The following is an 18,072-nucleotide window of genomic DNA, read 5'->3' on the forward strand; positions in this document are numbered from 1 at the left end:
ATCCCAACTTGGCATAGGTTGGGGTCAGGGTGTGGGGTCAGGGTGCAGGGTCAGGAGCTTGAACATTCATTCACATGCATCATCAAACTGACCTTAATCATTTGCCCTGCTTCATATATACAAGTACTGCATTGTAAAAACAATCACTCATCACTTCATCCCCATATATTACACATACTGTTGCTGCTGCATATTGAAGAAAAGTCCCTTCTTTACCTTGTGATGCACACTACTGCAATTCGCACTATCATGCACTCTCACACTTTATGTACATTACCGATCTGTCATATAATTTGTATATTGTGGTTGATTTAATCTCAATTGTCTGTATAGTCTTGAATAGTATTGTCTAAAGGCTAAATGAGTAGTGTTGTTATTTATGTCTGTACTTTGGGAAATCACCAACAGCTGGAAACCAAATTTCTTGTGTGTCAACACACTTGGCCAAAAAAACCTGACTCTAAACATCATCATCATCATCACTGATGGTCCATTCTAGATTCTGTCAAATCCCTTTATTTGCAAAAACAAAAAATAAAAATAAAAACTATTATAGTTTATTTTAATATTGATTAGGATAAACGCAGGTTTTATATATATATATATATATATATATATATATATATATATATATATATATATATATATATATATAAACCCTGAGTGTAAACAAAGCAGTCAGCCCGGGGTTAAGATTCCTCTTCAGCCGCCAAAACACCTTTATGAATCGCCAAAAAAAAAAAAAAAAAAATACAACACGCGCGCACACCCGATCTACTACACACAGACACACTAACACGCACGCGGAGACGAGCGCGCGCTCCGTCGCCGCGCGCCCACGCACGCGTTTTTAAATCACAAAAACCCCGCGCCTGTTGGCTGCGCGCGTGCTCCCAGGCCGCACGCTGGCCAATCGCGGGCTAGGACACTAGAGGTGGGCGGGGCTTCGGCGCGTCCCTGTGGCCGGGAGGGCGGGGCTTGTGCATGCAGGGCTTTTTCTTTCTTAGTGAAGAAGGACAGAGAATCCCAGTGCCATCATCATTCAGAGCTCCTCTCTGTCTCTCTTTCTCTCACACACACCTAGACAAGATTCCGCTCAGTGAAATCACCATCATTCCGCTCCCCATTCGCAGCCCACAGAGCAGCTCCGAGCCCGCTGGCTAGAGCTTGTACAGCTTTATAGCTTTAGCTGTAGCTACCTGCTGCCGCCGCCGCCGCTGCTGCTGCTTTGTGTTTGTGTTGCTCGCAGTTGTTCCCGTCTCAAACAAAATCTCTGATGTTGTAGAGCAAAGACCCAAAGGTAAGTTTTGACACCGTTTCCGACTTCCAGTCTCGACCGCGTCCTGCAGCGTCGTTCTTCGGGTCCGAGTGTCGGTGTTTCGGTCGGGCAAGGCTGCTGCAATTAGCCTCCGTGTTAATCAGTGGCTATTAGCTAGCAGCGTTCGGGGCTGCTGATTAGCCCAGCGTAGTGCTGAGAGGTGGCTGAGCTAGCTAAACAGCAGCGCGGCTCTTAGCACTCACTCAAGCAGGAATGATGCTCCTGCTGCTGGGTATTGTCATGGCTGCTGCAGGTACAATCCAGGATTTGGACTTGGATGCTTTGTCCGCAGCACTGCCCAAGTTTGAACTTTGTGGACGGAGGTGTCTCCTGGACACATTGAACTTGTTGAAGCTCCTGTACTCGTGCTTTTGTTGTTGATTTGTTGTTGCTGCTGCGGCTTCAGCTGCTTTCTGTCTCCCCCCCCCCCCCATCAACAACATCATCATCTGCTCCTCCACTCAGCTCTTTCCTCCTCCAGGACCTGGGCTTTCCACATGCCACTTGTTTCATCTATTACACATTATTACTATTATTATTATTCATAATAAATTCTTTAGTTTCAAAGCTCATACAGCAACACAAGTCTCACAGTGCTCCTCAGGAACCTCCAGAGGTTTCAGGATTATGATTATTAGAATACTTCTCCTCTTTAGGGACATGGCTGTCAGCTTTCATTATGTATGCACACACTCAATTTCCTTTTCCCTTCTCTCTTCAATAGGATACTGACATTAAAAAAATGGACGTTCAGATGCCCAGATAGTGTCTCTAAAAGCTTGTGATGGCAAGTTATGTAAAACTGCCACTGTGGCTGGTGTGTTGTGTTATGACTCAAAGCATGTAACTTAGGATCAACATGATTTCAAAACAAGAAATAAAAAAAATAAAACGTTTGACTTGAGAAATGTGCCAGATCCTGCCTCGGTTGCCCCAAACACATCTGACACCGCTCATTGACGTGTATGATTATTATTGTTTTTCTCACATCCCTTAAAAAGTTACCGTCAGCCGTTATGCCGAATGCAACGACCCTCCTTTATTTATTATCTTTGATGCGTTCCCAGTCACATACATGCTCCCTACAAGCGTTTTTCTTGTTGCAAAGTTATGCAAAACATCACAGCCGTGCTCACAGCGAGCCTTCAGACAATGTGTTCTGTGTTTACCTGCAACACCTGAGGCATGCCAATCAAAATCCAATGCTTTTGCTACGCGTTTTCTTTAACGCCACGTTCTTTTATCGTTTAAGGTTATTTCCCGCTTTCGAGTTTGGTAACGGATTGTGTAATAACAGTGCCAATGGAGATCCTGTAATGATAGAGCAGCGATCAAAGAGAATTACTAGGTTTCGCTTATGTCATCAGTCAGAGAGAACCGTGCAACGCATCACACAAACAAAAACATCCTTCAGAGTTTGATGGAGAAAACAAGTTTACGTTGTTTTTGTCCACTTATTAGAGGTTCTCTTAAGCATTAGGCCATCCTTTTTTGGGTGGTTTTTAGGTAATCGTGGTGACAACACGAATAAACACATTTCCAACACTGCAAGGCGCTGAATCAGCACTAATAAATGCTTTGTGACATGCAGGTTTTAATGTGTGACAGTAAAAGGCAAAACAGAGTTGTAGCAGGAAGTGTAGGTGCTAGAATAGTGTTTCTTTGCACTGCTTAAATATATGTAGAATATATTATATATATATATATATATATATATATATATATATATATATTTTTTTTTTACTAGATCTTAGTGCTGCGTTCGACACTATAGACCATGATCTCCTCCTCGATCACCTAGAGAATTACATCGGCATTCAGGGACGGGCATTAAGCTGGTTTAAATCCTACCTGTCTGATCGTTACCATTTCATAGATTTAAATGGAGAGCTATCCAGGCTAATGCAAGTAAATTATGGGGTGCCACAAGGTTCATTTCTAGGACCCCTGCCCTTTACAATATACATGCTTCCGTTAGGAAATATTATTAGAAGGCATGGAATTAGCTTCCATTGTTATGCTGAGGATACTCAGCTATATATCTCATCTAAACCAGGCGATACAGCTCAATTAGCTCGAATAACTGAGTCTGTTAAGGAAATAAGAAATTGGATGACCCATAACTTTCTACTTTTAAATTCTGATAAGACGGAGATTTTGCTCATCAGCCCAAAAACTAGTATATAGAAGCATATACTTGTGTGTGTGTGTGTGTGTGTGTGTGTGTGTGTGTGTGTGTGTGTGTGTGTATATATATATATATATATATATATATATATATATATATATATATATATATATATATATATATACACACACACACACACACACACACACACATATATATATATATATATATATATATATATATATATATATATATATATATATATATATATATATATATATATATATATATATATATACACACACACATACATACATACACTGTATGTGTATATGTGGTTCAGAGTGCATATGATTGGACCTACATCCTGTCAGTCATTTTATATATATACACACACACACGGGTCATTTAGGCTCATAGGGGCGGGACAGTGATTTTAGGATTGTAGGTAGGAATTATTAAGTCTCGAATCAATCAAATGGTTAGCAACACAATCTTTGCTAAATAAGACTGTTTGTACGAAATGCACTTTTTTAACGCTTATTTTGTTCTTATGACGTGACTGGGGAACTCTGTCCTGATCAGACCCCGATTTTGTGTTTATGCACAATACGACACTGAGCATCATTAAAGCAATCCTTTAGTGCGTCTACTTTAGGTTTCTGTGTCTGACCAGCATTAATAAAATGAATTCAACATGTATGAAACATTTTGATTTTTAACAGCGTAAGAACTTATAATAATAATAATAATAATAATAATTTAATTATTACGGTTATAAACTGAATCCTTAAGTTGTCTTTCAAATCTTTCTTTCTTTTTTTTCCTCCCATTGAGAAGTCTCACTAACTTGTAATGCCCTGCTCTAGTATTCCTACAGTGTGTGTGCATGTATGAATATACAAGTTTGCAGTGAAAGTTTTGCTGTTATTCCTGAGCAAAGCAGTGGAAAAATGAAAAAGGGAGCACATGTTGACCGTGTAATTCTGAAGAGGACAGATGGTGATCAGATGTGGCCTAAAAAACATCTGCTCGTCTCGCACGAGTTTGTGTCCTACCCACAACACAACATAATGTTTTCGGTTGTAATGGAAGAAGAGCCGCAGAGATTAGGAAACTGTTTGTATGTAAGACATGGAAATGTATCAGCAAGCAAGAGGACGTTGTGACAAAACCTTTTTCCAGAGGAAGCTTCTGTGACAACACATTCCATCCTATTGAATAAATTGAAGGTAATCTGGAGAAGCTGATTATTATTATTATTATTATTATTATTGAAAAAAGCTTTTCTTTTTAATGGGAAAATATTAGTGATTAGTTTTTTCCCTTCAAGTATTTTATGTATTGAATTATTTGTCTGGGGTTTTTTTTGCTGCTGTTTTATAAATGAGTTATATTCTGTTAATATTTTATTGATCTAACCATACTGAGAGCTTTGTAAGCAGTGACATATCAAAGTGAAATATTTCAATGCAGAAATTTCTCATATCGTTCTCATTGTTCTGTCCTTAGCATGTGTGGAACATTCGGTGGATTGGCGAATCTTCTAAAATAAATGACGTTAATCTGGATATCTCCCAAAAAAAATAGCGTCTTGACACATCCGTGATCTAGATATGAGGTGATGTGATGATATCTCGCACAGCTCTAGAGGAGGTTAAGTACCAGCCTGAGATGTCCTGTTGTCATTATTTCATGTTTGATTCATTCATGCATTATGGTGTTTAGAGTTTATTTTATTTTTCCCTCTCTTCTTTTTCAACACCCTGTTTCACAAAGGACGCTTGTTTAATTGGAAGTTTCCTCCGTGCTGTTGAATAAGATCATAAACGTGTCATTGTGTTGTGTCCATTCAGTGTGCAGGAGACACAGGGTGGATTGTATGGCCACCTGCCACTGTGTTGCACCACTACCAACTGGAGCTCTCAGTAGCATGTGATTGGAGGAGCTCGCTCTCTCGCTCTCTCTCGCTCTCTCTCGCTCTCTCTCTCTTTCGCTGTCTTTTCCCTCTCTCTACACACAAACATGCTTCTCCACCAAGGCCTGTCTTGTACATAACAGTTTGCTTACAGTGAGTCAGTGTGCTCACGCTGAGGCGTCTGAACGAGTCGGCATACCCGGCTGCTTGGTAAGCATTTGTTTGTGTGCCGCTGTCCATCGCGATGTTCTCAGGTTTAACCCGTGTCTAGGTGTGTGAATTTTGTGTGTGAGGCTTGCTTCGCCTCGCAGTGACCTGGTTTTGTCAACCGGGTTTGCTGTTGGTGGTGTTGGTTGACACCACTTAAAGGGTGTCAACCAAAGGCCTTTCTCTGGATTAATATTTCTTTGAAACAACACAGATTATGATGTTTTGGGATTGTTTGACCTTTGGGGGTATAAAATCCACCCTGAATGTTGTTTTTGTTCTCTTTGGTCAAGAGTTTTATACATTACCTTTTAATGCCGTTCGAATGTTTGCAGACAGATGTGCTGGTGTGATTTATCAGTGCACTTTTTAGTCTATTAGCAAATCCTGCTATTGCATCTTATCTGTATTATCAGCTTGCAAAGCTTCATCCTCTTGTCGACATTTTCAGTTAGTACCACCTTTTTACACTACTTCAACATTGGACTTCTCATTAATATGTCTCTGGATAATAGTGAGAGAGAAAAGAAGCTCCTGCAACTTTAGCTTGTTTTTTTTCTTTTTTTTAGACTAAAAGCCATCGTAACTTCTCCAGCAGAGTCACAGTGCAACTTCAGAGCAACAAACAACCCCCACGTTCTCACATATTTCATGAACATGATTGTATTAATTGTGTTGCAGGGTTTGGGTTTCCTTTACCACGGACCTCCGTGTGAGTGTGAGCACAAGTATCAGGTTATTGTTTTAACCCTTTGTCCGACTTTGACATTTCTAAATGATTAATGAAAATGTATTCAAATACACTCGTTGCCCAACCAATAGCAATTCTGTGCAGTTATCACATCCATTCTTTGCAACATTCTCTTCCAGAAAAGATTTCATACTCCATAGATAAAAAAAAAAAAAAAAAAAGAAATCCCTTGTACAAATGTCACAGTTCTATGCAGGCGTAGGATAACGGCTCACTTTAGTCGTTAACGCCGGGGTGAGACACGGTGGAATAATGTCTCGCTTCTTTGTGAATTGCAGAGAGAGGCAGTCAAACAGCGTAGGAGGCATCTATTAGTAATCATTCCCCACAGGCTAGAGGGCATGAAGACGTCTCCTGGGTCCTACAGAGAGAGGCAGTGTTTGAGCAAAACCAGTGTCACACACACTTCCTCACAGCTGTGCTTATTTTTCCTCTCCTGAAGTGACTCAACGTCTTTGAATCGTTTTCTGTCTCAAACAGCTCCCCAGATCAAGACAATCCCATTGTGCTCGGCTCCAGAAAACAAAACGGGGGAAAAAAAAAAAAAAACCCTTAAAGAAAGCATGTTTCTTTTGTGCGACTTCCCGCCGTTAAACTGAACGCCAATCATTTTCTCACAACGTGTCATCTCTGGCTCGGTCAGCCGAGCGTTCATAGCCATCGCTTCACTTCGAGTCTTTTATTAGAATAGTTTTACATGGAAGATTAGCGCTCGCTATGAGGACGCGGCGCTCCTGACTGTTCGCTCGCCCCTCGCAGCTTTCATTCCATCAATCACGTTTTGTCTTCTGCCATCCTGGATGCCTTTCTCGCCTTTTCCCGAAGCAGGGAAAGCCTTTAGAGGGGGGCTGTGACAGAACAGAAGTAATCTGGTTAGTGTTTTTGGCATAGCGTTAATCCATCTTTTGAGCCCGAGTGTGTTTCCGAGTTCACCCAAGAGGGCAATTTGGAGCGGCTGCTGCCAGAGCCTGCGTGAAGCACTCGCAGACGGAGAGCAGTAAATAATGTGTTGCAAATGGAGCTGCTTTTTCTATGATGTGTCGGGGCAACCTGTAGAGAAGATCCCACGTGGAAGCCGGTGTGCGTAATGGAGTTGATTTGTCAATACTCAGCCTGGATTTCCAACACGCTCAAAAATGCAGCTCCTTTTGATCTGGGCTTTGATTTCGTTACTTGTTTAGAGACTAAACAGCACAGCATGAGGGCACGCACCACTTCAAAACCCAGTCCATTAGTCCTGAAATAAAAAATACGAGGAGGGATTTCGCCGGGTCGGGTTCAGACGGAGGATTTCGAGTCGGGCAGCATTAGATTCACGGCCGTTCGAATTATGTCATCCTCCATCACCGGGCACAGGCTTTAAATGCCGCTCATTTAACGTAAACCGTCGCTTTTTTTTTGTTGCTTTTAAACTTCATTGGCATTCTCCTGATTTTCTGGGTGATGTGTCTATTTTGAATGGCTAGCTCTTTCGTTTCATGCTACATTGCCCAACATTTAAGACTTTTATTTAGTCCCTTGTGTGAGTGTGTTTTTCCACTATGTTCATTGGATGTGTGTGTGTGTGTGTGTGTGTGTGTGTGTGTGTGTGTGTGTGTGTGTGTGTGTGTGTGTGTGTGTCCAGACCACATCAAGCAGAGTCTGCTCTCTTGCTCGCCGCTGGTCGTGTTCCTTCAAAAGAACTCTTGATCGGGTATTCACTTGCTGTGTACTCATTAAATTGAACAATCTGCCAACACTCCTTGACAGCACACACAGCCAGCCCCGTGCTCTGCTCTTCTTCAGAATCTTTTTTTTTGTGTGTGTGGGTGCCAAAAGCAGGGTAATTGGCCTGCTCGTCTGTCGTTTTAAGAGATTCAGCTGACACTCAGGGCAACCCGGCAGAAATGAGACAGGCCGGCTTTTTCCCACTCTGACATGCGCAGGATCACTGTAAGCAAAGCAACCAGAGATCAAGCCGCTTTCCTCACGGAGCCCTCAGTTTCCCTTCACTTCTCGAAACACGAGGTTTGTGTGAACAGGCTACATCCTGTGTCATCTTTAGTGTTGCTTGAGGAGAAGCAGGCAGGCTCTGTGACAGCCCTCAGAACACCAGAGAACACACGTGTTTGTGTTGAGCGTATCGAATGGACGCTGGCTCAATGTGCCTGCGGTTAAATTTGCATCGATTGTTGGTTTTTTTGGCGAGGTTCATTTGTTGTGATTTTCAGAATTTTAAATTATGCGCTCAAAGTACTTAGTCATTATGGCCAAGGAGTAATGTTCTTGTAATCAGCTGTATACGCCACCTAAAGGAAACAGAAAGCTAGTGCAATCCAGGGCCACGTTCATCCGGATCCGTTTAAAAACGCATCTTTCCCTCTACATTTTGGTCTTTGGTCCGATTGTGTCTAATGAAAACAGCTTTTTCGAGTGAATACCTTGGGAAAACTCCTTCAATAACAGGATACATTTATAGTGTATCATGTGACACAATCATATGACAAAGATGGTGGATGATGTTGCACTGAACTTGTTGTACCTGCCACCCAGTTTGACAGTTTTCTTATAGATTACAGGGTTTCCGCTGGGTCTTAAAAGGTCTCTAGGACTGCTTCTAAACGTCTTCCAAGAAGATCGCGAGTTCCGATAATCTGCCAATTTTGGACGCACCCACCGCAGCCCCTATGGTACCTTAGTGAGTTTATCTAGACATTGTCACTTTATTACAAAAAACTGTCTTAAATTTGCTCTTGTAGGTCTTAAATCATTTTAAACAGGTCTTAATTTTTCGATGTCGATGTAACACCAACTCTAATGCTTCTGCAACTCAAATGCTTCCGCAGCACTTTAGAATGATTTTGTTTGTTAGTTCTAGTTCGTTCTTTCGCTTGTCCAAATATAATTCCCTGTATTACGACTACAAATGAGACCAACATGCAAATTTCATCTTTAAGCTATGGGGAAGTGCAAGTTTAGCGATACGTGACTTGAAAAACACATAAATTTAGGGCTTGGTTTAGGCCACTTGCTAACAACGTATTTGTGTGAATTTGAATGCGTGATATAGGTCCTAAGTTTCGTTCTTAATGGTCTTAAATTTGACTGCAGAATTGGATTAATATCACTTAGTGCAACCGTGTACACATTGGACATTCTGTCCCCTTGGGGGAAAAAATTATGGCATTTACTTCTTGTTTTAAAGAGCCAGTATTTAAATGAAATCCTGATGGAAATGATGAAAGCTAAAGCTTCTTCCGAATTTTTGCGCATTAAACTGAAAGCATTTTTAAATGTAATTCGAGTTTTCAGATTCATCCCGATTAACGAAGACGTAACCAGAAACTCCACTCTTTTTATAACCACGACAAGAAGAGAAGTGTTTCAGGAGATGACCCGACACTGGTTTCCACTTCTGTCAGCTCCAAGAATCCGAGCCCACAGTAGGAACAGTTTTACCATAACTGCACAGTTGAAGACTCGCAAGACATCGCCGGATTTCATTTTTTGATTTTCAGCTGCTCAATTTCAGCCTGTGCTTGCTGTAGCCTCAGGGTTCGATGTGTTATCCGTTCTGAGACGCTTTTTCTGCACACCTTGACTGTTTGCTTTTCCATAATCGTACTGTCAGTCGGCCATGCTGCTCTGATTTTTCTCATCCATGAGGCATTTCCATTCACAATACTGCTGTGCACTGTTTTTGTTTTCGATTTCAGCACTTGTGTTATCTTACTGAAATTTCCAAACCGTTCCTTCAGGCACCAACAGTCATGCCAAGGTCATTTCTCCTTTATTTTGATGTTTAGTATAGACATCTACAAAAACTCTTCTCTTGTATCTGCATGATATTTTTTGCATGATTCTGAATCATGAAGCTGCATGATTCACTGCGGTCACATGACTGGCTGATTAGATAACTGCATTGCACTGTATTTATGTAAATACTTTTAAATGTAACATCTTTTACTGAACAATATTTAAAAACAATTTCACTGCACATCCTACAGTGCTTGTGTGTGTGACTAATAAAATGGTTTTGTATGATCACGTGTTCCTATTGCAGTGGTTGGTGAGTGAATCGACACATGCACTATTATGGGCAAAAGTATTGGGACACCTGACTTTTCCAGCCATATGTGGTTCTTCTCCAAACTGTTACCACAAAGTTTAAGGCATGCAATATATATATATATATATATATTCTTTAGATGCAGTGACGACATAAAATGTTCCCTTCACTTTGGGGCTAGTGCACAAAGAGCACACCATGAAGATATGATTAATATGGGTTGGAGTGGAAGATCTTGTGGCCTGCTATAGAGTGAACTCAACCCTATTGAACACTTTTGGGATTAATCGAAATGCTGACTGCACCCCATACCTCCTCAGCCTACATCAGAACCTGGCTTTACTGACACTTTTGTTGCTTAATGAGCGCAAATCTCAGCAAGCACACTCCCACTCTTCTGGGCAGATGTTCCAACAGATTTTGAAGTTATTTTAAAAGCAAAAGAGGCTTAAATATGGAATGGGATGTTTAAAAAGCATATGCGACTCTTATGGTGAGCTGTCCATATAATTTGCACATGTATCAATTCACTTAATTCTAAAGATGAAATAGAAATATGTAATAAACGAACAGTCTGGCATGTGCTTATTCACATCATGTACTGTTTAAGCCTCTGGTTGCTTTCAGATGAACCCAAATAATGATTTATTGATCAAATCCAAAGCAGTAAAATATAAAAAACGCACTGAATCCGTACATCCTTGTATGTAAGCTTTAACGCCAAATCAAGAGCTTCCCACCTTTGCTTTAAGTTGGTTTGATACATTTTTAATATGGTTCCTCCTACCTTCTGTTGTTGTCGCTCTTCACTCCTACACCTTTTGTACCTGAAAGCTAGGGTGCTGCAATGAGTGTCCGAAAGTTTTGTGAGAGGATGTCTGAGTCCATTTACTGTCAATTTACCACAAATCAGTCAAATAAATAAGATGGCAAGAATGTATAAAGAGAAAAAAAAGAATGCACTCGATGTAAACGAACTCAATAGCTGACTCATTGTTGGTTGATGGGTATTACTGGTTATATTGGTATAAACACATACTGACACGCACCATCTTGTGGCTTTTTCTGTAGTCCGTGATTAGAAAAAGTGTGGCGTAATGCAAAAGTAAAATGAATGAAAGGGAGGCACTAATTGTTTTACAGCCAAGTCCTTTTCTTTTGTTCGTCAGACTTTTGATGACTCAGAGCCGAACTACACGATGCTGATGGACTTATGAAAGATTAACGAACAGAGCTTTTTAAGTACACGTATATAAGACAGGAGTACTCGCAGTTTGCTACGTGCATGAATTTGTAATGTAAAACAATCGATTCTTTTCCAGTCTGAGAAGTACAATAATGGGTGTAAAAGCAACAAACGGCTTCGGCATAATACTTGTATTAAACTGCTGCAGGACGATATATGGGAATGCTGCTTAAACAGAGGTCATAGGGGATATGCATAGACTGGCCACTTTAATATTATTTTTGCACATTAATGTGGGGGGAGGAATGGCCACCTGGTGTTTACTTCCCAAATTTTTGGTGCAGCTTCAAATTCCTGTTTTTGGCAGTAAAAGCTGTTTTGTTGCTGCAATGTAAAGGCGTGCTGTCTGAGATGCTTTTCTGCTCACCTCAGTTGTAAATGGTGGCAGTTTCAATTCATGGAGATTTAGCCTGAACCAGTCTGGCCATCTCACTGGGTGCATTTTGAGAGTGTTGTATGTAAAAAATCAATAAATAAAAGCTCCGGTAATGAGAAGACGTTTTTCCCCTTCTCATATGTTTGACGGAAGTGCTTGAGCCGTATGTGCATGATTTTGTATTTGCATTGCACTGCTGCTACATGATTGACTGCCCGGCTAATTTCAGCAAAGCCAGGCCAAGTTCCTATTAAAGTGGCCGGCGAATGTATAATCAGACTCTTGATTTTAGCATTAAATCAGTCATACGCTTGATTGCCGGCTGCACCTCTGGTGTAGTGTAGGATTAACTTTCCTAAAAAAATAAATAAAAAAAATCATACATCTCACCTGAATAAAATTCCTCCATTAAGCGAATAGAGGTGATTTGCTTTCCTGAACGAGCCCTGCAATCCCAAGCAATTCATTGTTACAATAGCGTAGGGGTCAGATTCCATTAAGCCGACTATTTACACCGCAGTAAATGTCAGACACTCGAGCGTCAGTGTTACGTGACATTTTATCGAGTGATGCTGAATTTCAGCCGTACAGCCCAGAGGGCCTGATGTTATATCGAGGTAGTACCCCAGCGGAGAACCAAGTCAGGGTCAGAGCCGACAGCCGAACTCCATCCTAGACGACTTACGAGCCGCGCTCGCAGATTACTGCAAGATGTCCTTCTTAGATCAGACGGAGCTGCACTTTGAGGGAGTCATCGTGCCGAGTCGGATGAGGGGGAGTGTTTGCAATTTAAAAGCAAAACTAAAGCAGATGTCGGAGAATAAAAGTAAAGGAAGATTGCTGTGGACCGCTATGAAAAAAAACTGAGCCATGAACAAGCTGGTGTTTTTGTTTTAAGAGCAATGCAGCCGTTTGTCTGGCGGCCTGTTGTCAGTAAAGCGAGTGGAAAATGAGATGCCATCTTGTGGGAAAATGAAGCCATATTGGTCCGTCCCTGTTGACTGGAGTGTGGGGCCGAGTGTTACGCTGCTGATTAGCTAAGAGATTTCCTGCTGTAATGACACGCCGTGATTCTAGCTTTGTGCCTCACACACACACACACACACACACACACACACACACACACATTAGTGCTGTAGTGTTTTATTGCCTGGGCTGTGAGCTTTCTTCTGATAATATCCTTTTCCACAGCTCAGGCGTATACATGGGGGAGACGCTCAGATGCGCGCACACAGGTTCCAGTCTGGTTGTGTCTGTTTGCAAGCGAATTAATGTTGGGAATGAACGAGAGGCCAGAGAGATGAAGAGCGATATTAGCGAAGGCAGTGCAGTTTTCTCTCCGATGCAGCAGCTGTGACAGGGCAGGTCGAGAGTCTGCAAGTAGGGACATTTTTATTAGGTTTGATGCATGCCTTAAACTGCTGCACCCTATAAAACAGAGCGAAAACATTTCAGATAAACATTTATCCGGCGCTTCAAGTGCCTCTGAAAAACAAATTTGGTGTTTCAAAGAGTCCTGTGGTGTATTATACATTTTTAGGTAACCCCTCCTGCTCTCATGTTTTTATTATTAAATGTACTGTATAATTTATATACAGGACTGAGATAAGGTTTGATTACTATTGTTATTTTCCAGACGAACGTGTACTCATCAGCCACTTGAGCCTGTTCTCAATGTAGCCTCAGTTTCCTGTTGTTGGCTGACAGGAATGCTCCATTCGCCTCAAGGTCGGACATGTTTTTAGAACCAGAGCAGTTTTGGCTCAGTGGTAAAATCTCTATTCACTTATCTGTTACTGATCAGCAGGTCAGCGGGGGTCAAATATCAGATTTGCAGCCTTCCCTGTTCCAGGGGTGCGAACTAGTTGGTATTTGCACTATAATGTAGATGTGGCAAAGGCTGCTTTTTTTTCTCCTGTTGTGTTTTCTGGGCTGCTTTTCTGCTCACCACGACTGTAAAGAGTAGTAAATTGAGGTACTGTCATTTTTGTGTTAACTCAAACCATTCTCCCTTGGCCCTTGACCAATGAGGTGCTCCATCTGGGTTCTAGTTCACTCTAGAGCAGTGGTCGGGAACCTATGGTTTAATGAGCGGCTCTTTGACAGATTATGTGGCTCTCCAGCTGCCTCTCTTCACTAATATTTTATATTTAAAAGATTCATTACCCTTCAGAAAATACAATTACAATTCCTTTGTTTTACAGCGAATCAAAATGAATGAAAAGTCAGTTTACAGTAAAATGACGTCGTTCCGACCAACGCGTGTATTCAGCGTTGTGTTTAAGCTTCAAGACACCAATGAACGGCAAACCATTCACGTTTCTATGGTAACCACGCACGCGCAGATTCAAGCAACAATACCCATGAGTGGTGATGGCGAAAAGAAAAGATTTAGAGGAACATCGAACGTTTCAAAATGAGTGGACAGAAACATATGCTTTTATTGAAAGCCCTGGTGCTCTGCTCCGTCTGGTTTGCACAGAAAGTATTTCCTGTTTTTAAAAAGTCAAACGTTAAGAGACATTTCGAAATCTGACAAATGAGAGTTTACATGCTTGCATCAAATTAAACCTGACCACTTGTGAACCAGACTACAAAGCTATTAGCAAGACAATGCAAAGCCAGAAGTCGCGCTAAATGTGTGTATCCCGAATATAGGGAAATGCGCTTTTTTTCCGTGACAGATGTGTAATGAAGTTTTATTTTATGAAGTTTTGATGAAGGCCTGTAAGTAGTTTAAAAGCAATGGAAATATTTTTCGGGAGGCCCCAGTTTAAGAGCCGTCCTTTGATCTTTACATGCACTTAACTTGTGTTGCTGCATATTTTATTTAATTGTTTTGAGTTGGTTTTGGGCCTAAATAAAATTATTGATATGCTGTTTTCTTAATAATAGTAAAATACTATTTTCCCTATAAAATTGCTCTATAAAACATGTATTAGTTAAAATTAAAATGGTGCTTTGTTCTTCATTCATGCACTTACTCAACGTGTTGCTGCATACTTTATTTTGAGTTCTTTGACCTAAGTAAAATTATTTAAATGTTATTTTACAGTAAAATATTGTTTATTTCAAATAGATTTTTTGAGGAAAAAAGTATTAACCAGAATTTTTAATTGTGGTGGTGTTCATTCATGCACTTGCTCAACATGTGATGATTCATATTTGTTAATGTTTAAGTTGGACATACAGGTTTTCAATAGCAAAACCTTTATTTTAGTTATATGCATATTTTTCAATGACTTAAAAAATAATAATAATAATAAAAAAAAGCATTCGGGAAAAAAAAAATATGGCGAGAAAAATATATAATTATTATATAAATGTTTTAAGTTGCATATATAATTTAGGGCTCTCCGTGCAGCACGCAGTCTCACGTGGAAAAAAAATAAGCAGCATGTGGCGTCAGTGACTGCCTCTAGAGGCCGCTCTCGTAACGGCAGCGGCCCGAAAGATCTGTATTAATTTTTGTCAAAAGTTGCAACGATCAACTAACCATGCCAATTAATAAGCAAAACCGATGAATCGGTTGACCTCTAAGCACCGGAAATCTAGACACAGTCACAACAGTGATCTTTAGATGTATGTGCACGATTTGATTTATTGTTTGATGATTCGTGATTGGCAGCTCCACAGAAAAAAACTCTTTGTATGTCCTCTTTATTTAGCTAGTTAAATTTACCAAGGTGAGGTCAGGCTCTATTGGCTGCTGTGTAAATTAGCCGAGCGCTTCAACATGCCAGCACTCCTGTTTCAAAAGGAAATATGTCAACCTACGGTATTAAATCATGACCCTCATTTTAGCTCATGGCACTTCTCCAGCCTCAGTACGTCCGATCAGCCCGTTTCAGAGGCTTACACAGAGGTGAGCCATTGTTTGGCTTTTTCCTGACCCCGCAAAGAAATTTAAATGATAATCAATAGCTCATCAGCGATTGCTCATAGTCCGTGTCCACCACCAGCCAGCGGCTCATGTTGCAACAGATTGATTGGCCTCATAGGCAGCGATCGTTAAAGGAGATGTCAGTCTCGAATTCTAGATACAGTGTTGCTTTCATCACTACAGTGCTCTGAGCTTCTCTGAGATTTTTAGTTTAATTCTTTCAAGCCAATAGCTAGCCTGTAGTAAACGATACTCTGGAGGAATAGTAAAGTTGGAACACAACCACAACATTGGTTCGATTAAGCATTTTCCATGAGCACTTAGTAAACATGTAACAAACACCTCTGTTGGATATGAGCTGCTGACATTTTTTTCATAAATCAGACAAGTCATGTAAAGGTTTCAGAATTGCTGTTAAAGACGTGTGTGTTTTCATGCATCGCCGTGCATGTAAGCAGGGTTTTTTTTGTGTATGTGAATTTCCTTCTTCCTCTGTTTCATGAACACGAGCTGAAATGTCTTGACAATCGTGTTAGGAGTTTTTTTTTTTTGCCTGAAGGCTTTTTATTTATTTATTTTTTTTTGTGGGTTGGGTTTTGTTTGTACATGAGCCACCACCAAAAACAACAACCTTTTTTTGGTTGTAAATCGGTGATGGAACAACGCGAAGCAAACCTTGTGGCAAGATTGTGTAGAAATTGCAAATAAAAATAAATAAATAAATAAAATAAAAACCTAAAGCTGTACACGAGAATAACACTGATGTATTTTTGTTGATCGGTGCTAATATACCAAACATATGATATTACTGCAATGTTACAGCTCTGCCATGAGGCTAAGGGTCTGTTTAGCATCTACAAAAAAATATTGCATGCAATTTTAAATACACTGGTGGATGTGAATTAAAAATGCAGTTGAGTCGACTGTAAGTTGACTGAAAAGGACTAAATGGGGATGTGTATGTGAAAGCGATTATTTCTGCAGCCTATTTGGGCCATCTGTACTCAGACTATGGAATCATGTTTATGGAATGTTGCAGAGGCTGAGGAAACGAGAGTAGCGCGAGCGACACTGGACTATGCTCTTAATTAAGAGTCGCTTGGTCAGTCATGGATTTACAGCGTCATCACAAGTAATAATAGTGTTATGGGCTCTTGTAATGCTGCTTGTCTTTTTTGCTTCAATAGCTTTACGACCTGCATACACAGTACAGCTCATTAAAGAGTCCCTCAAGCCTCCTCCATGCTACTTTTTTTTTTTTCTTCTCCACCTTTTTTCTTTTCTTTTTTTTAAAGGGCTCTTGGGTCAAACTGAGCAACATCACAGGATGATATTTAAAAGCTGCGCGCCAGGCCCATAAACCAGGTCGCGGCGTTCTTTCTAGTGCCGTGGCGTTTTGTTACTGCTGCCTGAGTTTGAGATGATCGAATTGTGCCTGATGTTTTAATGGGGGGGGGGGAGTGCACGGGGATCTAAACTGATGAATTATGGGCATGAGGGGAGAGTGACCTTGCTGCTTTTGTGTGCTCTAATCAGCTTTGAGTCATCATAGAGAACGAGTCGCGTGGCCTCTCTAGCACTCTGCCCTTGCTTTGCCCTTGCTGTGAAAGCCTTGCATCCGTGTTCGAACGTCGCACCATCGGATCGACATCTTGTCTTTTAACAGCTCTCTCTCTCTCTCTCTCTCTCTCTCTCTCTCTCTTTCTCTCTTTCTCTCTTTCTTTTTTCTAACACACTTTCTTTTTTCCCCCCTGAGCGCAGACAAAAGCAGCGGTTGTGTGGATAGGTGTGATATCTTTATAGAGCTTCCTCTTTGTCGAGCCGGTAGGGGGGACAGGAAGAGAAGAGAGATGAGAGGGAGAAAAGTGTAAACAATAAGCCACAGCACAGCCATGTCTAATGGCTCAATTTGTAATAAGTGTGTTGCCTCGAGCTGTTGAGCAGCATGCAATTTTAAGGAAGAACTCGGGTTGACATTTTGTTGCATTTAATGAACCCACTGGATTGAGAAGGTTGGAAAATTTTTATAAAGACCTGTAATTCATTTATCAGAACAAGACCGTCTCCCCCTACTTTAAGCACTGATGCGTTCCCCCTGTAGCCCCCCTGTTTTTGTTTGTTTTTGTTTGTTCTTTTTCTCCTCTTGGTCTCTTCATTCCCCCTCAATTAAGCCTAAATGGACTTGGGTATATATTTG

At 40.8% G+C, this 18,072-nt stretch overlaps 1 protein-coding gene across 5 annotated transcripts in view; it reads left to right on the forward strand.

Moving 5' to 3' along the window:
* The first annotated feature begins 964 nt into the window (after positions 1-964).
* The window catches only part of rerea (arginine-glutamic acid dipeptide (RE) repeats a), a 166,350-nt gene continuing 149,242 nt past the window's right edge, over positions 965-18,072 (forward strand). For 2 of the 5 annotated variants that reach the window (XM_083569756.1, XM_083569762.1), the window contains exon 1: positions 965-1,300. The gene's annotated coding sequence lies outside the window, so the exon portion shown is untranslated. Of the gene's footprint in view, positions 1,301-4,736; positions 5,575-18,072 lie in introns of those variants that run through there. The other 3 variants (XM_083569759.1, XM_083569758.1, XM_083569760.1) reach the window with 2 other exon arrangements.

This window comes from Silurus aristotelis, assembly GCF_946808225.1.
Source record: "Silurus aristotelis genome assembly, chromosome: 19".
NCBI lineage: Eukaryota > Metazoa > Chordata > Actinopteri > Siluriformes > Siluridae > Silurus > Silurus aristotelis.